The following is a 23502-nucleotide window of genomic DNA, read 5'->3' on the forward strand; positions in this document are numbered from 1 at the left end:
TGACTAGGACTCTCCCACCCCAAACTCAGTCTGCTGAATTTCAGCTCCTAACCCCATAGACTTGAAGCCTACTCACCAATGTGCCAAACCTCCCCACATGTTACCAAGGAAGTAATTTCCACCCAGAAAGAGGAGGCATCATCACAAAAGCAAGAACAAATACAAAACCAAGACAAAGTAGGTTGCTGTGTAGTTTGAAACTATAATCTATTTTTGCATAGTAAAATATACATATGTGTACACAAACACACACACACATCTAAAGTTTTCTGCTGGGCTCTATACTCATAATCAATGCCTAAAATCTCCATTGGATGTCACTCAAGCAACCACAAAAAACCTACTGGGTTCAAAACTCACTGGATCTTCATCTTTCCCTCCAGACATTCTCATCTTCTATTATTCCCCATCTCAGCACGTGAAACTATCATCCACTCTGGTGAAAATCCCAGGAGTCAATGACAAGTTCTCCCTTTCCCTCAAGGCCTGCTGGTCCTATCTGCCTGCTCTCTAACCCATCCCATCTTCTCACTTTCCCTGTCATCCTCCCATCTCACTCCCGCCGCAAGTCCATTGTCAATCACTGGAGGCCTGCAAGGGGTTCCCAACCAGGTCTCCTGACAGCAACTGTTGATCCCTACGACCCATTTGCCACATAGCCAGAGTGGTCCAGTAAAGACCTAGTGAAAGTAAAAGTCGCTCAGTTGTAGCTGACTCTTTGTAACCCCATGGACTATACAGTCCATGGAATTCTCCAGGACAGAATACTGGAGTAGGTAGCCTTTCCCTTCTCCAGGGGATCGTCCCAAAAGAGGTCTCCCACAATGCAGGCAGATTCTTTACCAGCTTAGCCACAAGGGAAGCCCAAGAATACTGAAGTGGGTAGCCTATCCCTTCTCCAGTGGATCTTCCCAACCCAGGAATAGAACTGGGGTCTCTTGCATTGCAGGCAGATTCTTTACCAACTGAGCTATCACGAAAGCCCTGTAAAGGCCTAAGTCATCCTTAACTAAAACCCATTAATACTCCCGCTGTTCTCAACTTCTTGATCATGCGTCTGGATCTGCCACTTTCCCCTGCCTCTTCAGGCACCATGTGTCCTTCCCTCCCCTGCACTCCAGGCACCCTGGAGGACTTTCATTTCCTGGGGATCATCGTTCTCCCTCTAGGGTCAGTGCACAGGCTGCTTCTCTTGCTTCAAATGCTCGATCCTCTTTTCCTTTGTATCAGATGTAACCATAAATTTAGTTAAAATGCCCATACTGAGGGAAAATCGAATAAATGTATTTATTTGTTAACAGTGGCCACTAGACTGCACAAGGTCAGTTTTCATTTCAATCCCAAAGAAGGGCAATGCCAAAGAATGTTCAAACTGCCATACAGTTGCACTCATTTTACTTGATAGCAAGATTACGCTCAAAATTCTTTAAGCTAGGCTTCAGCAGTACCTGAGAACCTCCAGGCGTATAAGAAGGGTTTCAAAGAGGCAGAGGAACCAGAGATCAAATTGCCAACATCCGCTGGATCATAGCAAAGGCAAGGGAATTCCAAAAATTCATCTACTTCTGCTTCATTGACTATGCTAAAGTCTTTGACTGTGTGGATCACAACAAACTGTGGAAAATTCTTAAAGAGATGGCAGTACCAGGCCACCTGACCTGCCTCCTAAGAAACCTGTATGCAGGTCAAGAAACAACAGTTAGAACAAGATGTGGAAAACTGACTGGTTCAAAATTGGGAAAGGAGTACAACAAGGCTGTATATTGTCACTCTGCTTATTTAACTTCCATGCAGAGTACATCATGAGAAATGCTGGGGTGGATGAATCACAAGCTGGAATCAAGATTGATGGAAGAAATACTGACAACCTCAGATAGGCAAATAATATCACTCTGATGGCAGAAAGTGAAGAGGAACTAAAGGGTTCTTGATGAAGGTGAAAAAGGAGAATGAAAAAGTTGGCTTAAAACACAACATTCAAAAAACTAAGATCATGGCATCCAGTCCCATCACTTCATTGCAAATAGAAGGGAGAAAAGCAGAAATAGTGACAGATCTTATGTTCTTCTACTCTAAAATCACTTCAGACAGTGACTGCAGCCATGAAATTAAAAGATGCTTGCTCCTTGGAAAGAAAGCTATGACAAATCTAGATAGCATATCTAAAAGCAGAGACATTACTTTGCAAACAAAGGTCCACACAGTCAAAGCTATGGCTTTTCCAGTAATGTATGGATGTGAGAGTTGGACCATAAAGAAGGCTGAGCGCCAAAGATTTGATGCTTTTGAATTGTCTAAAACAATTGAAGAAGACTGAAATTGGAGAAGACTCTTCAGAATCCCTTGGACTGCAAAGAGATCAAACCAGCCAATTTTCCTAAAGGAAATCAATCCTAAATAGTCACTGGAAGGGCTGTTGCTGAAGCTGAAGCTCCAATACTTTGGCCACTTAATGTGAAGAGCTGACTGAATGGAAAAGACCCTGATGCTGGGAAAGATTGAAGCAAAATGACAAGGGGGCAACAGAGGAGGAGATGGTTGGATGGCATCATCGACTCAATGGACATGAATTTCAGCAAAATCTGAAGGACAGGACAGCCTGGCATGCTGTGTTCCACGGGGTCACAAAGAGTCAGACATGACTGAACAACAATTTCTTGAGTAGCGTATTTATTTAATCCAGCAAATATCTATTGAATGCCAACTGTGTCCACAGATCAGTTCTAGATGTTATGGTTCCCTTGTTTGGCTTCCGCATCTCAAGCCCAATTGCTTTAAGGTTTACATTAGAGGTTTCATTTTGATTTTAGTCCTTTGTACAGGAACATCCAAGGCTAAGCCCAGCTCTGCTATGTGATGGCTGAGACTCAGTGGAAATGCAAACACATTTTCATTTCTCATAAGACCGAAAAACTTTTACAATAATAAACCATCACCTTCAGGAGACAAGGCTAAACAGCCATCATTGCAACCATTTTTCTCTTACTTATAGACAATTACAAGTCTAGAAAACAAGTAATTTTCACTGTTTTCCCATCAACCACTTGCTCTGAGATTTCTGCTTCCAGCCTGTCCACTCTTCCTAACGTTGGTGGCTCAAAACCAACTTTGGTAGAGAATCTGCCTGCAATGCACGATCCCTGGGTTCAATCCCTGGGTCAGGAAGATCCCCTGGGGAAGAGAATGACTACCCACTCCAGTATTCTTGCTTGGAGAATCTCATAGACAGTGGAGCATGGCAGGCTACAGTCCATGGGGTTGCAAAGAGTCAGACACGACTGAGCTACTCACACTTTCACTGAGGAATTTCAGAACTGGAGCCCAGGGTGAGCAGTTTCTAGGATATACAGAAAAGTACTCTGTGCACCACGTGCCCCGCACATCCGTCTTCTCATCTCCTTGGGCAGAGTTTCAAAAGCCTCCAGGCAAAAGTCTGTGAGGAAAACATCTGTTCGTAAAACCAGGTTGATTATCAATATTAATTCAACCCAGTTTCTGTTTTTCCTTTTTATTTCCCTAAAAGACCTAGACATTACTTTGCCAACAAACGTCTGTCTAGTCAAGGCTATGGTTTTTCCAGTAGTCATGTATGGATGTAAGAGTTGGACTATAAAGAAAGCTGAGTGTCAAAGAATTGGTGCTTCTGAACTGTGGTGTTGGAGAAGACTCTTGAGAGTCCCTTGGACTGCAAGGAGATCCAACCAGTCCATCCTGAAGTAAATCAGTCCTGAATGTTCGTTGGAAAGACTGATGCTGAAGTTGAAACTCCATTACTTTGGCCACCCGATGTGAAGAACTGACTTATTTGAAAATACCCTGATGCTGGGAAAGATTGAAGATGGGAGGAGAGGAGGACAACAGAAGATGAGGTGGTTGGATGGCATCACTGACTCAAAGGACATGAGTTTGAGTAAACTAGGGGACTTGGTGATGTACAGGGAGGCCTGGCGTGCTGCCGTCCATAGGGTCACAAAGAGTCAGACATTACTGAGTGACTGAACTGAATTGAAAAGACCTGAGTGTATAAGAAAATACTCAGTGAACATCTGACTAATTGTGGAGATGAGTGGAGGTAGTTAGTTTAGCACAGTGTTTAAAGCAACGGCTTTGGAGTCAGAGAAAGATTGCTCAACATGCTCTTTCCTTCATGACTTGCCCTTCGTTTCCAGACAAACTCCTACTCACCCATCAACACCCACCTTAAATAATCCCTTCTGGAAAATTTTTCCCAGTGCAATCAATGTAAATAGATAGTCCTTTTTTCCTGGGTTTCAAGAGCATGTCTATTATGTTTAGTTTAGCACTTGTCATGTTATCTTAAGTTATTTGTAAAATTTATGTCTCTTTCATTGAATAATGGCTTCCCTGATGGCTCAGCAGTAAAGAATCTACCTGAGATGCAGGAGACTTGGGCATGATCCCTGGGTTGGGAAGATCCCTTGGAGGAGGAAATGGCAACCTACTCCAATGTTCTTGCCTGGGAAATCCCACAGACAGAGGAGCCTGGCAGACTACGGTCCATGGGGTTACAAAAGAGTCAGTCAAGACATAATGGCTAAACAACAACACAATTGAATAACTAGGTTCTAGAAGGCAATGACACCCCACTCCAGTACTCTTGCCTGGAAAATCCCATGGACAGAGGAGCCTGGTAGGCTGCAGTCCATGGGGTCGCTAAGAGTCGGACACAGCTGAGCGACTTCACTTTTACTTTCATGCATTGCAGAAGGAAATGGCAACCCACTCCAGTGTTCTTGTCTGGAGAATCCCAGGGACGGGGGAGCCTGGTGGGCTGCCGTCTATGGGGTCGCACAGAGTCAGACGTGACTGAAGCGACTTAGCAGCAGCAGCACAAGGCCAGAAGCACACCTTGTTCTATTTAGTATGGGGTCTGTCATATATCATAGTGATCAAATACGAGCATTAAATAATCAGTCAGACCTGGGTTCAAATCCTGACTTTACCTCTTACCAGTTATTTAACTATGAGAAGTTAGTTCATCTCCATAAACCTGTTTCCTTATCTAAAAGATGTTTTCCTTTAAGAGTTGTTGAAAAAGTGAAATTGGAAAATTAAATTGGGTATTAAATTAGCTATTGTTGAGGAAATGAATTAAATATTTGATCTGGTAACTGGTCCGTACTGAAGGATTTTTTTAAACTCTCATTTTTATTACTAACTGCACAAATGTTTGTTAGTCAAATTAATAAAAGCATGGATCTAAACCTCTGATGATAACCCCTTCATGTCAGCTGAAGAAGGTACTGTGAGTGAAGTATAGGAAGAAATGTCACTAATATAGTGTCCACTTTTCTCATAAAATATATGGGTGTTTTAAAAGGTCACTTGTGAAGAATACCTGTTAGGAAAAAATAGCCTAATTGTTTTAAACTACTTCCTGAGTTAGGTAAAAATCAAACTCAATTTAAATGCTGAAGGTCTTATAATGTGCATTTCAGTCTGCCTGTTTGGGCAAGCGATTTTCTCTGGGAGCCTGCAAGAGACAGCTTAATTAGTGGTCGTTAGCAGGGATGCAGCTGATTACACACCACTTAAAAGCATTTCAGGTCAATTTTTTTTTCAGTTTGTAATCTTCTACTTTTATCTTTCCCTGGCAATTTTTCTGCTTACTCCTGATTGAAGTTTAAGAGATAGACACACTTTCATAAAATTTTATAGCCTGTTATTTTGCCTCAGGCTCTTCATCTTTTCTTAATTATGATCATAGTAGCATGAATCCCCAGAGTGCCTACTATGTGCTAGCCAGCCAGTGTACTGTCGGATATATCATATACCTCCTTTCCCCAGAGCTTATCACCATCTAACATACCAGAAAATTTGCTTCTTCTTTATTTCATTGTTAATCATCTTTTTCCTTCCAGCCCACCCTTCACTTCTAGGAAAGTAAGAGCCCAAAGTCAGGGATCTTTGTTTTGTTTCCTGATATACACCAAAAGATTAGAACAATGCCTGGCACATAGTAGATGCTCAATAAATATTTGTTGAATGAATGCATCTTCACAGAACCCTGAGGGAGCTAGTCTTACCATTATTTTGAGGTTGGAGAAACTGAGGAACAGGAATTTAAAATAAAAATCCTGGCATCAAAGAGCTAGTAAGCAGCATCAGAGGCCCTTGGACTCAGACTGATCGAACTCTAAATTCTCCACTTTCTCCACAAGGGAATGCCAAGTTGCAATCAAGTTCTCTTCTGGAACACATGCATCCCCTGTGCCCAGACTGACTTCAGACGAGATTTGAGCTGGAGGATGGCAATAGCAGGGTACACATGATTGTGTTGCCAGGGCTAGAAAAGGAGACAGGTCAGACTGCTGGCCACCAGTGGGTAGCTGAGAGCCAGGTTGCCTGACCGTAATACCCTCTGGCTCTGCACTCAAAGAGAACTTTCTGATCTTCTCAAATTCTGTTTTTCCTGCATGCCAGAAGTTAATATAATCACCCCTACCTCTTAAAGATCTCCCTAACTTTCTGTGAAGATTCATAGTGGTTGGGCAGAGACTTCAGGTCTTTAGAGAAAGGTGTTCTCTAAATGCCAGGTGTTCTCATTGAGATCACTTACTGCTATTCATACCCTTCGATATTTGGAACTAGACGCCTTGATTCCTGAACCTCTTTAGTCAAAACTCAAACCTGTTTAATAACCAGCTCCTTTCCTCTTTATGCTGTGAGTTGTGAAAATGTTGGCTGAGTTCCGTATTCCCATCCTGGATGTGGATTCTGGTGAGTGAGTCAAACTGAGAAATCATGACCTGTTGTGAATGGTTCGGTGCCCTCTCCTCATCATATATACTTCCTTGGAGTGCGCGCATGGTGAGTCATGTCTGACTCTGTGACCCCATGGCCTGTAGCCCACCAGGCTCCTCTGTCCAGGCAAGAATATTGGAGTGGGTTGCCATTTCCTCTTCCAGGGGATCTTCCCAACCCAGGGATCAAACCTGCATCTCCTGTGTCTCCTGCATTGCAGGTGGACTCTTTAACACTTGATCTTCTGATTCCATAGCTCCAGCTGCTATTTACTGATTGAATTCCCAATCAGCATCGCCCTCCCACTTTGCTTTCCAAACTCCAAACTCTTTTTTTTTTTTTTTGGACACACCACATGGTAGAATCTTAGTTCCCCAACCAGGAGGGATCCATCCAACCAGCACCTTCTGCATTGGAAGGCAGAGTTTCAACCACTGAACTACCAGGGAAGTCCCCAGACTCATTTGTGCAGAACTGGCTTCTGTGTACCTCCACCTGGATGAGTGAAAAGCATCTCGCATCCAGCATGTGCAAAACTCAGTTTCTCATCTTATCTCCAACTCTTAAACACCCCCCTCAATTCTTTCTCTAAATGAATGGCATCTGTCATTTTTTACTCCTCAGTCCTCATTTCTTCACCACCCACATCCAGGCATTAAGCTTTTTCTGTTCCAAATCAGAAATGCTTTACATCTGTTTACTCCTCTTGGTGTCTGCCCAGTTCTGACCTCAAGCAACTTCCTCACTGGTCTTTCTGGACAGTTTCTTCCTTTTACATGTGGCTACCGCAGATATCTTTTGACATGACAATCTGATGATGTTACCTACTCCAGCTCTAGGGTCTTCAGAACTGGCCCCAGTCCATCAGGATGTGCTCACACCTTGTCCTCACCACTGTCTTCCGTGCCTACCCTGTCTTTACACTCTTCACCTTCCCCTACATGCAGTGGTCTTCGTTTCTTCCTGCCTTCACACACTCTGTTCCCTTTGTCTGGAACACCTTTCCTTTTCTTAGTCACCCAGCACACTCACATGCATCTTTTGGGTCCCATCTTCTCTGCTTTTCCACATCCCCTGCAGGTGGAATAATACCCTTCTCTGTGGTTCTATAGCCATTTGTAAATGCCCTCTTTTACTAGCCAGGGTTCCCCAGAAAGATAGAACCAGTAGGAAAAGGATATATATGTAGGACGTGATTTATTATAAGGAATTGGCTCATGTTATTATGGATGCTAAGAAGTCTCCCAATCTGCTGTCTGTACCTTGGAGACTCAGAAAAGCCAATGGTTGATTTGGTCTGAATCTAAAAGCCTGAGAGCCAGGAGCACTGACGGTGGGACAAGACTGATGTCCCAGCTCAGCAAGAAGAGATGGATTCTTCTTTCCTCCAACTTTTTGTTCTATTCTGGCCTTCAACAGGTTGGATGATGCACATGGGGGAGGGCAAACTGCTTTACTGAGTCTACCAGTTCAAAGGTTAATTTCATCCAGAAACACTTTCACAGACACATGCAGAAATAATCTTTAGCCAAATATATGGGCACTTGTGATCCAGTCAAGGTGACAAAAAAATTAAGCATTACATCTCTCAAAAACAATTCTTACTAATAGCACCCTATAACACATATTTTGTGATGGGCACTTTTCTGACACTCATTTAATACCTGCAATAACGCAAAGAGTAGTTGTAATTTTACGTGCGTGCTAAGTCACTTCAGTTGTGTCCAACTCTTTGCAACCCTATGGACCATAGCCCGCCAGGCTCCTCTGTCCCTGGTATTCTCCAGGAAGGAATACTGGAGTGGGTTGCCATGCCCTTCTCCAGGGGATCTTCCTGACCCAGGGATCAAACCCACATCTCCTGCAGCTCCTGCTTTGCAGGTGAATTCTTTACTGCTGAGCCACTGGGGAAGCCCAGTTATTATCCTTATCTTCATTTTATTCTCATAAGACTAAGACTAGAGTTAACTCACTTGTCTGAGGTTACCCAGCTAGGAAATGGAATTGCCGATTCAGCTGGAGATAGTTTGCACCACAGTCTATGCACTACCCATTTCGTTTCTCACTATGAGATTTGTGTATCTGTCTAGACTGTAAGTTTGTTGGCTTCACCTTCAACTATTATGCCACCATCCCACTTCCTCTTGACTTTGTTGATTCACTAGTTTTCTGGATCTACAAGTCTATTTCTGTTTTTCTTTTTTTAAAATTTGTTTTGCAGGTTCCACACATCAGTTCAGTTCAGTTCAGTCACTCAGTCGTGTCTGACTCTGCGAACCTATGGACTGCAGCACACCAGGCCTCCCTGTCCATTACCAACTCCAGAGTCCACCCAAACCTATGTCCATTGAGTTGGTGATGCCATCCAACCATCTCATCCTCTCTCGTCCCCTTCTCCTCCTGCCCTCAATCGTTCCCAGCATCAGGGTCTTTTCCAATGAGTCAGTTCTTTGCATCAGGTGGTCAAAGTATTGGAGTTTCAGTTTCAGTATCAGTCCTTCCAATGAATATTCAGGACCGATTTCCTTTAGGATGGACTGGTTGGATCTCCTTGCCATCCAAAGGACTCTCAAGAGTGTTCTCCAACACCACAGTTCAAAAGCTTCAATTCTTCAGCACTCGGCTTTCTTTATAGTCCAACTCTCACATGCATATGTGACTACTGGAAAAACCATAGTTTTGACTATATGGAGTTTGTTGGCAAAGTGATTTCTCTGCTTTTTAGTGTGCTGTCTAGATTTGTCATAGCTTTCCTTCCAAGGAGTGAGTGTCTTTTAATTTCATGGCTGTAGTCACTGTCCACAGTGATTTTGGAGCCCAAGAAAATAAATTTGTCACTGCTTCCACCTTTTCCCCATCTATTTGCCATGAAGTTATAGGACTGGATGTCATGATAGTTTTTTGAATGTTGAGTTTTATTTTTTTTATTTTTTTGGTAATTAATTTATTTTTTATTGGAGGCAAATTATTTTACAATATTATATTGGTTGGTTTTTAAACCAGCCTTTTCTCTCTCCTTTTTCACCCTCATCAGAAGGCTATTCAGTTCCTCTTCAATTTCTGCCATTAGAGTGGCATCATCTGCTTATCTGAGGTTGCTGATATTTCTCTTAGCAATCTTGATTCCATCTTGTGATTCATCCAGCTCAGCACTTCACATGAAATACTCTGTGTATAAGTTAAACAAGCAGGGTGACAATGTACAGCCTTGTTGTACTCCTTTCCCAATTTTGAACCTGTCCATTGTTTCATGTCTAGTGCTAACTGTTGCTTCTTGACTTGCATACAGGTTTCTCAGAAGACAGGTAAGGTGGTCTGGTATTCCTATGTCTTTAAGAATTTTCCACAGTTTGTTGTGATCCACACAGTCAAAGGCTTTAACATAGTCAATGAAGCAGAAGTAGATGATTTTTTGGAATTCCCTTGCCTTTGCTATGATCCAGTGGATGTTGGCAATTTGATCTCTGGTTCCTCTGCCTTTTCCAAATCCAGCTTATACATCTGGAAGTTCTCAGTTCACATACTGCTAAAGCCTAGCTTGAAGTATTTTGAACATTACTTTGCTAGCATGTGAAATGAGGGCAATTGTAGGGTAGTTTAAACATTCTTTGGCATTGCCCTTCTTTGAGATTGCAATGAGAAGTCACCTTTCTCAATCCTGTGGTCACTACTGAGAGAATATCACCCCTCAAAGAAACTCTCAGTTATTTCCATTCTGCTTACTGCAAATGACTCTTGGTGAAAAACCGTGTTGTATCTAGATACAGACAGGGCTGTGCTCACTGATGCCAAGAAATCAAGATATAAAACATGTATTGCAATAAAATCTGACCACAACTTCCAAATGAATCAGGAGCACTGCTTCACAGGCAGGCCAATGCATCTCACATATTAAGTATCCTTTGTTGTTTATAGCTATAGAAGCTGCCGAGGTTGGGAGTAAGGGGAAGAAACCTGCCCAACCTTTCCTGTTGATGAAATTCCAGTGGAGTCTGGTTCTCAGGTTTGGTGATTATTGAGCCAAGTCTGGGAGATCTGACACTGAGCCAGGCTCTACTTTGTTGGCAGACCTGGAAAGCTTGGATGGGGTGGCTCAGAGGAAGGACCGAAAGACAGTGTGACTTGCTTAGAGCCTCTTGCACAGTAGATGTTCAATATACATTGGCTCCCCAAAAGGCTGAGGCATTCAAGAAAGAATTTATAGAGTATGATATTTGAATTAAGTTATAGGGGTTCTTGGAAGAATGGGAGGAAGGACAGACATTTGATATAGGAAGGATAGTGTGTGCAAAAGGAGAGAGGTATGAACAGGTAACCTCAAGTTGTCTGGTGAGGCTAGGGGAGGGTGGAAGTGGGAGATGAGGCTATAAGATGTATTGTGCTAAGATGTTTAGACTTTCTTCAACGGATAGCAGGAAGCTTTTGATGAATGCAGAGCACACGAGCGGCATAATCAGCCATGGGCTCATTCACCCCTCTCTTTCCTAGTTACTATTCCAGCATAAGCTTCCCCTACAGTCGGTGTTGCTTCCACTGATTTACCTCTCTCTGTTCCTTCACCTTCAGAACCCTTCCTCTCTCCATCCCAATTCTTGATGTCATCATAGAAACCTTCAGCATCCATGTGGATGTGTCTCCCAACACCCGTGGCCTCTCAGCTTTGATGACCTTCAACTTCAGCCATTGCCTGTAGCCATCCACACCCAGAGTCACATCACAGACCTTCTCCACCCTGAGGAACTCAAAGCCCAGGTGTTCTCTTCCTCTGTCATCCATTGAGCAGGCAGAAGAATCAGTCATGTCATTCCCCTGCTTGAAGCTTCTCAGTGAGTCTCAGGGCATTACAAATAAAACTCCAAACTCCTGCCTGTGGCCTTCTGCACCCTGTATGCTCTGGCCCTTGCCAGCTTCTCCAGTCTCATTGTGGGTCACTCTCCCCATCACCTTCCATTCTGCCTTTGCTCTTCATCCTTTAACCGCCGCAGTCATATCCCCACTCTCCTCACACCAGACTTCTCAAACGAATTCTCATTACTTGCTCTCCCCATCTTTCCACTTCCCACTCACTTCTCAAGCCACTAAATGTGGTTTCAGCACCCCCAGTCTTCTGACATTCCCTTCTCCAAGGCTACGGTTATAAACTGCCAAATAGAGTACTGGTAGCCACACTTGTTCTGAAATTCACTTTCCCTAAACATGATTTCCACAATGTTGCTTTTTCCTTTGTCTGCTTCTGTTTTTTCCTTAGTCTTTGTGAATTTTTCTTTTTCTATTTACTACTTAAACCTCCATGTTATCCAGAGCTCTAACTTCAGTACCTCATATTCCACTCTACACTCTTTGAGCATCTGATTCCCTGTGCATGGCTTCCCTCCCCCCATCAGATGCACCCACAGGCACCTCAACACAACAGATTCAAAGCTGAGCTCACCATCTCCCACTCCCACTTCATGCCAAGAGCCAGTCCACACCATTCAAGAAAAGCACTCACCCATATCTTCCCATTTGCCCAACCTGAAAATCTGGGAATCATTCCAGGTTGCTCATTCTCCCTCATCCTCCACCAGTGATTAACCTCCACACATGAGTGAGGCAGGGCTTCCCTGGTGGCTCAGACGGTAAAGAATCTGCCTGCAATAAGGGAAACCTGGGTTCGATCCCAGGGTCGAGAAGATCCCCTGGTGGAGGGCATGACAACCCACTCCAGTATTCTTGTCTGAAGAATCCCATGAACAGAGGAGCCTGGTGGGCTGCAGTCCGTGGGGTCACAAAGAGTCGGACACGACTGAGCGACTAAGCACAGCACAGTGAGTGAGGCAAGTTTCTAAAAGTCTCCATCCCTGCTTAAGCCCATCCTCCAGTTCAGGCCCTCCTCGTCTCTCTTCCAAACTTTTGGACCATCTGATGACTCTGTTCCCTGCCTTTGTTTTTTTATCTCTTGTCCTCATTGTGAAGTAAAGTGAAGTGAAAGTCGCTCAGTCGTATTTGACTCTTTGCGACCCCATGGACTAGAGTCTATGGAATTCTCCAGGCCAGCATACTGGAGTAGGTAGCCTTTCCCTTCTCCAGGGGATCTTCCCAACCCAGGAATTGAACCAGGGTCTCCTGAGTTGCAGGTGGATTCTTTACCAGCTGAGCCACCAGGGAAGCCCAAGAATACTGGGGTGGGTAGCCTATCCCTTCTCCAGCGGATCTTCCCAAACCAGGGTCTCCTGAGTTGCAGGTGGATTCTTCACCAGCTGAGCTATCCGAGAAGCCCCTTGTCCTCATTGGGTCATGTCTTATACAATTTTGTATCCTCTGGGGCTGCCACAGTGGCTGGCATGTAGTGTGTACTTATAGTAGGTGTTGGTGACTGTACCAATGAACACATGAATACATGACTAAAAGAAGGAATAAATGGGGCAAGGCACGTGACATTGCCTAGTTCAAAACAAGTCTACAAAATTAAAATTCATGTAACTTGCACAAGGACTTTGTGAGGTACTTATTATTATTCTTAACTTTTCTAGATTAATAATTTAGCCTAAACCATAGAATTAGTAAGTCAGAGAATCAGCAAGTGGAAAAGCCTGGATTTTAACCTATGGCTCCAAATCTTAAACTTCTCACCATGTCTTAGAGTTTTTCTCAGCAGTTGCATTATTATTTATTTATTTATGGCCATACTGTGTGGCTTGTGGGATTTAGTTCCCCCACCAGGGATTGAACCTGGGGCCTTGGCTGTGAGAGCACAGAGTCCTAACCACTGGACTACAAGGGAATTCCTAGCAGCTGCATTAATTTTAGGTCCTACCAACCATCTGGGTTTAACCAAATTATTTTACTTTGCAGCACTGTTTCTAAACAATACATTTTTTTCCCTTAGAAAATGAAATGTATCCATTTCCTTAAAGCACAAAGGTTTATCTTCATTGTTGCTGCTCCAAACAACGTGTGATCATGAGTAACTGCAGGTAGACATTTCAGTCCTGATGTGTATGTTCAAAAAATGGCCCTGGATACCAAAAATAGGAAGAATTGTATGCTACTCTGTGGCTTGAAACTTTCACTTCCTTGGTGATTTTGTCAGCCAATCATCTCCTAGAAAAGCTGACAGAGAAAGAACCTCATCCAAACAGAGTTTGATTTCCTGCACCGTCTTCTCTCAAACCACCTCCTCCTCCCATATTCCCTACTTCTGTAACTAGCCACCCATTTCCCAGACCAGAAACCTGGTTATCATCCCTGAGTCTTCCTTCTGCACATCCAATCCAGCACCCAGCCAACCTACTCCACCTCCTCAGCATTCCCGGGGTCTGCTCTCTCTTCATTCCAACGACTACTGCCTTCATTCAGGCCTCCACCTGAATCTTTGCTACGTTAGGAATCAGCCTCCTGTCACATCTCTCCATTTTCTGGTTTTGCACACACAAACTGCAATCCACACTGTAGCCAAGGTTATGATTCAAGCAGACACATCCCCTCATGGCAGATGTCTGCCTTTGAACCTCTAATGTCTTCTCTTTGGTCTCAAGATTAAGTCTACAGTCTTCATCATGGCACACAGGACCTATCATGGTCAAGCCCCTACCCACCTCACCAGCCTCCTCTCTCTGCACTTTCCACCTCTCAGCTCTGGCTTTGTGCTGTCTTCTTCTGCACTTTGCATGAACTGGTCCCTCCCTCTCCCACTTCAACTTGGTCAACTGCAACCAGTCCTTCAAATCTCAGCCTGGGCGTCATCGGCTCCCAGTGTCTCTGACTTCCACAATCTGGGTTAGATGCCTCCTTCATTTTCCCATGGGAGCCATATAGCATATTGTGATTGTATACTTGTTTGTCTACCCTTTACCCCCACACCTCTTACTCAGTGAGCTCTGCGAGAGTCAGGAGTGTGTCCTGTTCATCTCTTTGTCTCTAGTTTCCAAGCCCGTGGATGCTCATGAGTTTAAGTCAATGAATCCTTATCCTCACCTCTCCCAACTCCCCTTCCCTTGCCACTGCGGGGGATACACCAGTAGAACAGCCAGTGTGAATCAGTGTTAATGGAGCTGTGTGTAAGGCACCCTGGGAGCAAGGAGAAGGGAGCCATGGCAGCTTCGGATGTCTCAATGAACAGTATGGCAGAAATATGCCTGGGATTTAACTTTTGGAAAAACAGCAAATGGAAAGAGCACCCCAACTTACAATCCTGAAGAGCAACTTAAAAATACTTAATTCTCTAGGCCAGTGGTTCCTGTTCTGTTTCCATATGAGAACATGTTCTAATATCAAAAAGTTTCCATGTATCTGAGTAATAGTAGTTGACACGGAAAATCTTAAGATTCCTCTAACTTCAGGAAGGATTTTATGTATTCATCATAATGCCATCTACAAAGATTCACAAATTAGCAGTACATGAATGTGAAAGATGGTTTATTATGCCCTCTGACTGCCTGCTGTGGGTATGGGTTTGTGAATACCCTGTAAAAACTCTGCAGGGCCCCAAGCTGCCAGGGGTTTAGACTCACTTATGCTACAGTAGCCCTTTATGCCTCTCAGCTACCTTTTCCTCCTGGATCTGGACTGACTCAGAAAATGCACTGATGTAGAAGACAGACATGGCTGGAAAATGAGTAACCGGTTAACACCTTCATAACTAAGTGATTAATTCAGGCATTAAGAGATTAGTTCAAAACTTGAACACAGAATGATCAGATTAAATACTTTCCTTTAAGCAATTAATCAAAGAGTTACTCTACTCAAAAGACTGCTTTGCTTGATGAGAAGATCATCTGTCCAAGAGACAGAGGTCACTTTGTTATCCCTCAGGGTCTGCAGGTTGGTTGGTTCAGGGTCAGACTGAAGCTGCTCCAATGATTCAGTGCAATCTTCACTCTCATGGTTTTAGATCCTATTTTCAGCAGCTATGTTTACCCAAGATATAAGAAAACAGTCTCCCACAGTACTTTGCTCATACCTTAATTATGACACTTTAATCTTTTTTTTTAGTTATTTAAGTTATATGTACTTGCTTAAAAAGTCAAATGATACACAAATTTATAAAATAAAAAATAACAGTTTCTCATATCACTCCCTAATCCTATTTCCCAAAGATAACCAGAGAAAATAGTATAACAAAGTTTATTTTTCTGTTTTATTAAAAAGAAAAAATTCATACATATTTTCTATACTTCTCTTCTGCAATTTTTTTCACTTTCTACCATTACAATCCTTGAACCAATACATAAACCCAGAGAACAGTATAATGTATCCCCATATACCTATCACTTACATTCAACAAATATCAACAGCTTGCCAATTTTATTTATCTCTCCTGACCATCCAATTTTTCCATGAAATATTCGAGCAAATCTCAGACATTATCTTATTTCACCATATTATTTTATTTTGTTTTGCTAACAGGTAAAACCTTTTAAAAACAATCATTGTGCCATTGCTATATCAAAAAATAGCAATCATCCTTTAATAAACAGTCTATTTTTCCTGATTGTCCCTAAAATTTTTTTAACCCTTGGTTTGTTCAAGTTACTATCCCAAATAAAGTCCATAACTTGTTGGAATATCTCTTAGTCTCTTTCAGTTATAATGTTTATTTCTATTCCCTCTTTTAGGTTATTTATACATGAATTTTTGCCCTATAGAATTGCCCAGTCTAGATTTGACTATTACATACTCAGAATATTATTCCACATATTCTTCTCTTCTCCCTGTTTCCTATAAGCGCCACAATAGAACTAGACTCTTGATTAGATCCAGACTCAATTATTTGGGGTGGAATATTTAATACATGGGGCTAAGTGCTTTCTATCTTATCATAGTAGGAGGTACATCATGACTGGACGTCCCATGGATGTCAGTGTTGTCAACTGATCCATCCACTATAAAGTTTCCCATTAACTTGACACCTGCTCATTTTAATATCATCAATGATCACTATCTAGATGCATTAATTTGTTATGGGCTGCATATGGGTAATTTTCTATCATTTCTTCTGCATTTGCTAGATGAAATTCTTTTGTAAAGAAAAACCTTTTCTCATCTGCTGACTTAGAAACACAGCATGTACAAGAAAGACAGAAAAAATGTTCTCTTTATCACAAACTTCCAGAGTAACAACTTGGTATCCTAGCCACCTCATATTAATCAAAGTTGATTAATAGGTAAATTTTTTTGTAATATCATTGTGAACTCCTAGTCTTTGATATTTTTGTTTCAATTCATGGTATGTTTCAAATCACTATAGCTGCTGTTCTCACTGAAATTAATTTTTTCCTGTCTTTAACTTTGAAGCCCCTCCAGGTTGCCCCTGAGTTTATATATAGCATTAAATCCCCTACAGTTTCCTTGCTTTCTGGAACACAGGATATAGCAAGCCTATCTTATCTATTTCTCATCATGAATTTGGAATCAACCATTACTTCAAGGAGTCTTTTTAATAGAAAAAAATGGTATTTAGATATCAAGTATAGGTGTTAGTGACACCCCAGGCAGAAATTGATTCCAGGCCTTTTCTGTAGACAAAGCTAAGAAATGTCTAACTTCTAGAGCTATGAGATAAGTTTACACTATTGCCATTTCCTTGCTTTTTTATTTGACAATATAATATACATGATTGTTTTCATGTCAGCAATGCAGATCTAATTATTTTACTAGCTATGTAATATCAATATAATAGGTGTTAGTGATACCCCAGGCAGAAATTGATTCCAGGCCTTTTCTGTAGACAAAGCTAAGAAATGTCTAATTTTTAGAAGCTATGAAATAAGTTTACACTATTGCCATTTCCTTGCTTTTTATTTGACAATATAATATACATGATTGTTTTCATGTCAGCAATGCAGATCTAATTATTTTACTATCTGTGTAATATCAATATAATAGTATGACTATAATATGGTTTATATAACCAGTTTTCTCTTTAGGAAAAATATTAGTTAAAAAGGCTTAATAAATTTAAAATCCAAATACCAGTGTCTTAAAGGGCATTTTTAATTATTTAATGCTACCTATTTTATTGATTCTTACTTTTGCAGGCTTAACCCCTAGGCCTGGTATATAGCATGAACTCAACATTTGTGTATTGACTTGGATTGGGCAAGCCAAGGCTCACAGAAGAAGGTGTGGAAAAGAAAAAGTCCAGGCTAAGGCCTCTGTAACGACTACAAAGGACCTTGGGGAAAGCTCTATGCCACTGGTCCAAAGAGGATGGCAGACCCATCTCACAGATTAAGCCCATCCCACACCTAAACCCAACCCACAGATTAAAGCCAAGTTCAGCAGAGCATTGCCAGGATCAACCAACCCCCAAATGACTCACAGGTGCATAAGTGAGAACAAATGAATATTATTTTAAGCCACACTGAATTTGGGAGTAATTTGTTATACTTTATTATTGTCATATTCTTGGACAGAATGAATTAATAAAGATATCAATTCTGCTCAAGAATTGATCCCAATAAAATATACTGAGAAAGATTATTAGCTACATAAGATTTTCTATAACTGAAATTATAGATGATATCAAAATGAAGAGGGTGAGAGACCCGAGAAGTGAGACTAGTATGTTAAGATTCTTATCTTGCTTGGGGGCAAACACAGCACTTACAAGTTTATATAGAGGTCAGAAAAAATAAGCAGAAGTATGCTTGGAAAATAGAAGAGCAAAATTAAATGTATAACTTTGAAATCAGTCAAAGAAAAATCTACCCATCCAATGAAAGAAAAAAAAAAGGAAAAAAAATCTTGTAAGTGACTTAAGTTGGAATGGCACAGAAAGGACCTCCAGAAAGCCACTTGTCAATAAAAGTAACAAGAATACTGTAAAAAAAAAAAAAATCATCAAAAACCTAAGTGTTAGAGCTAAAACTATGAAACTCTTAGAAGAAAATAGAGGAAAACTTCCGGACATTCAAGAAATCCAAGGATTTCTTGGATATAACACCAAAAAAACACAACAAAGGAAAAAATAAGTAAGTTGGATCCCATAAAAAAAAAATTAAACAAAAAACTTATGCATCAAACACACCATCAACAAAGGCAATAAATGGAATGGGAGAAAATATTTATAAATCATACATCTGATAAGGGATTGATATTCAGAATATACAAAGAACTACAACCCAACAATAAGAGTAACAACAACAAAAACAGTCTAATTCAAAGTGGACAAAGGACTTGAGAAGACATTTCTCCACCGAAGATAATAGAGGTTATCGGGGTTGAGGAGAGGAAAGAGGATGAGGTACATATATACAATAGAATATTACTCAGCCATTAAAAAGGATGAAACAATGCCATTTGCAGCAACATAGATAGACCTAGGGATTATCATACTAAGTGAAGTAAGCCAAAGACATATCACAAGATATTGCTTATATATGGACTCTTTAAAATTGTTACAAAGTAATTTATTCACAAAACAGAAATAGACTCACAGAGAACAAACTTATGATTACCAGGGGAAAGAGGAGGGGTAGATTGGGGGTTTGAGATTAACATGTACACACTGCTATATTTAAAATATATAGCCAACAAGGACCTACTGTGTGGAACACAGAACTCTGGCTTAATAACCTAAATGATAAAAATAATTTGAAGAATAATAGACGCACGTATGTGTATAACTGAAAACTTCCAAATGTACAAGGCAGAGGAACCAGAGATTGAATTGCCAACATTCACTGGATCATAGAAAGAGCAAAGAAATTCCAGGGAAACGTCTACTTCTGCTTCATTGACTACACTAAAGCCTTTGACTGTGTGGATCACAATAAACTGTGGAAAATTCTTAAAGAGATGGGAACACCAGACCACCTTACCTGCCTCCTGAGAAACCTGCATGCAGGTCAACAAGCAACAGTTAGAAAAGGACATGCAATAACGGACTGGTTCAAAATTGGGAAAGGGATACATTCAAGGCTGTATATCGTCACCCTGCTTATTTAACATATGTGCAGAGTACATCATGAGAAATGCTGGCTGGATGAATCACAAGCTGAAATCAAGATTGTTAGGAGAAATATCCACAAGCTCAGATATGCAGATGACACCACCCTAATGGCAGAAAGCAAAGAGGAACTAAAGAGCCTCTTGATAAGGGTGAAAGAAGACAGTTTAAAAGCTGGCTTAAAATAACATTCAAAAGACTAAGATCATGGCATCAGTTCCCATCACTTCATGGCAAATAAATGGGGAAACAATGGAAACAGTGACAGATTTTATTTTCTTGGGCTCCAAAATCACCGTGAACTGTGACTACAGTCATGAAATTAAAAGATGCTTGCTCCATGGAAGGAAAGCTATGACAAACTTAGCATATTGAAAAGCAGACATCACTTTGCCAATGAAGATCTGTATAGTCAAAGTTATGGTTTTTCCAGTAATCATGTATGGATATGAGAATTGGACCATAAAGAAGGCTGAGCACTAAAGAATTGCTGCTTTCAAACTGTGGTGCAGGAGAGGACTTTTGAGAGTCCCTTGGACAGCAGATTAAAAAACAGAGACATTACTTTGCCAGCAAAGGTCCATCTAGTCAAGGCTATGGTTTTTCCATTAGTCATGTATGGATGTAAGAATTGGACTCTAAAGAAAGCTGAGCACTGAAGAATTGATGCTTTTGAACTGTGGTGTTGGAGAACACTCTTGAGAGTCCCTTGGACTGCAAGGATATCCAACCAGTCCATTCTAAAGGAGATTAGTCCTGGGTGTTCAGTGGAAGGACTGATGTTGAAGCTGAAACTCCAATACTTTGGCCACCTGATGCAAAGAGCTGACTCATTTGAAAAGATCCTGATGCTGGGAAAGATTGAGGGCAGGAGGAGAAGGGGATGACAGAGGATGAGATGGTTGGATAGCCTTACTGACTCAATGGACATGAGTCTGAGTAAGCTCCGGGAGTTGGTGACGGACAGGGAAGCCTGCCGTGCATGTCACAAAGTCGGACACCACTTAGCGACTGAACAATAACAATAACTGAATCACTTCGAAATTAACACACTGCTAATCAACTATGCTCCAATATAAAGTTTAAATTTTTTAATTAAAAAGATATAGCATTTCCCATTAAAAGGAATCAGAGCTTCTTATAGCGATGGTTGATTTCAGGTCTGAGTCAGAAAATGTACAGTCTGAGCTTGGAACATCTTGACACAACGAAGAGCAAAGGAAGCTATCAAAGATTATGAAAAATGTGTGAAAAGGATTCAGAACTAACCAAAGAAGCTCCCACTCAGCCAATAATAGTACCAAAAATACAGTAGATTGAAACACATTAAATATTTTAAGGTCAAAATTTAATAATGATTCCCAAAAGGATGAGCAATAGGATAAAAAGCTCATTAGCCACCTTTGGAGAATGCTAGGGGGAAAATCATATTATTTTGAATGCCGTAAATAAAAATAAAATGTAGAAATGCTGCTTTTATCCTATATTTCAGGATAATCAACATGTAAACTGTTCTTCAGGGTGACATTTGACAAAAGGGAGAACCTTTCTTTAGAAGTATTCCAGTTAATGTGAGTGAGAAAGGAATCAGGGAGGGAGAGGATAAAAAGAGTGAGGGAAAGGAAAAGACACAATGAAGAGGTGGGCGGAGGATGTGAGGCCAATATTAGTAGAAGAAAATATCGTGTCATTCTTTTATACAACTTCTTAACCAAGAACTCTAAACCACAAACCATAAGGGAAAGATGGGGGTGCTAGATTTGACTGTAGTAAAAAATTCATTTTTTCAACAACAAATACCAAAGACATAGTTAAAGATGAAGGACAAATTACAGTAAGATATTTACACTTGTTCTAAGGTTAATAAGAAAGTAACATTCAGAAGAAGTAAGGAACTCTTGCAAATCTGCCAGAAAGAGGAGACCCAAAGGGAAAATGGTTGATAGCAACAGGCAGTGAACAGAATAACCCAAAGGATAATGAGCGTACGAAGGTCAATTTCACCTAGAACTCAAAAAGAAATGTCAAGTAAAGCCAACTTGTAAATAGTAGAAAGTTGGATAATATCAAGTGCTGGTAAGACTGTGTGGAAAATGGGAATCTTCACTGCTGATGAAAGCCTGACCTGGTAGAGCCTTTTGGAAGAGCAATTAAGCCATTCAGCACTGAAACAGCTGGGTTTTAAACCTCAAATTATCACATATGGCCATTGATCTCTGTCTGCAACATTGCAGACATTACTGCAACATTGTTTGAGGACTTCGTTACAATCTAGATGTCCCTCACTAATGTTAGTTGCTCAGTTTCTGTCCGACTCTTGGCGACCCCATGGACTGTAGCCCACTGTCCAGGCTCCTCTGTCCATGGAATTCTCCAGGCCAGAATACGGAGTGGGTTGCCATTCCCTTCTCCAGGGGATCTTCCCCACCCAAGGATCGAACCCAGGTCTCCTGCATTACAAGCAGATTCTTTACCTTCTGAGACACCAGGGAAGCCCACTAAGGAAATGTATAAATTAAAGTAACAGTGTACTATGCAGGTCAGAAATAATGAACTAGATTTACAAACTGTAGTGTGGGGTGCTCACACAAACACAATATCGTGTAAAAAAGAGAGAAATACAATGAGCTTTGTAGCTCAACAAAGGTCATATATATTGAACATAAGCCCACAGACTGTTTCTTTCTACTTTCCAAGGATACATAAACGAAGCAAATAGATTGTGCCAGTGCATTGCTCAACTTCAGGATTACTATTCACACAGTTTCCTATGTGAATGGTGCCCTCTGCTGCACGATTCCAGAATACAGCATGAATGGTGCCCCCTGGAGGTGTGCAACATGACAGCCCTGTATGTGTTAAGATGGCTTTGGAAGATTATAGACTACACTAAAATAGGTGTCTATGGTGGGGAGAAAGGAAATGGAAGTAGGATTGGGGGAGGAAACATGAAGTAAAAATTAGAAGAGGGACCTTGTACAAACTGAGGATGGCAGTGTGACCTCAATGAAGAAATATGATCCACTCAACTCTGTGGTCTTAAGGTGGGAAAGGATGACTCTGAAGACAGGTCTTGAGCTGGCTAATCAACAACCTTATAAATCGTGCTAAGAAATGTGGATTTTATCCTGAAAGCAATAGGGAATCCTGGAGATGTTTGAAACAGGAAAATTTTGCATGGGACTGGATGAGAGGGGCAGAGATTGGGGCAGTGGTCTTTCACAGCAATCCACTCTAGGTGTCCACATGTGCGGTGGAGTCAGCATGGACACAGAAATGCCCTAAATCAGGTGTGCCTGCCCAACACCATGGGCACAGGGATCTTTGGAAGACCCAACTCTGCCTCCCTTCACCCTTCTCCGATCCTCAAGTACCAGAGGCTCAATAAGGAACAAGACCTGGTAAAAGCTGGCAACAGCTCCTGCAAAGTCCTGGTTGGTACTGCCTTCCAGATGTGACTGTGAACAGGGCACTGCTGTCTGCTCTGATGGCCAAGGATTCCAGTTGCTGACTGTGCACCTTGAACTTGGGACACTCAGTCAAAGTCTCCGTGGTGACACAGAGGGTACTAATTTTATGTGAGAACACTGGCGAAGTTTTCAGCTCTCAGAGAGATGCCCAGATATTTACACAGGAATTTCTCCTCCTTCATCTTCTCCTAAATGCTCACACTTACTGGCCCTATGGTTTTGAAAAAAATCATTCCATCTCTCTGGTGGAAACACCTGAATAAGACTTGATAGTCTCTGAGTACCGCTTTCTCTAGTGCCAACACTGAGGGCTGTGAGCAATCTTTTTTCTGAGTG

This window comes from Moschus berezovskii, chromosome 14, assembly GCF_049115385.1.
Source record: "Moschus berezovskii isolate FMDL1 chromosome 14, NW_MosBer_1.0, whole genome shotgun sequence".
In the NCBI taxonomy this organism is placed as follows: domain Eukaryota; kingdom Metazoa; phylum Chordata; class Mammalia; order Artiodactyla; family Moschidae; genus Moschus; species Moschus berezovskii.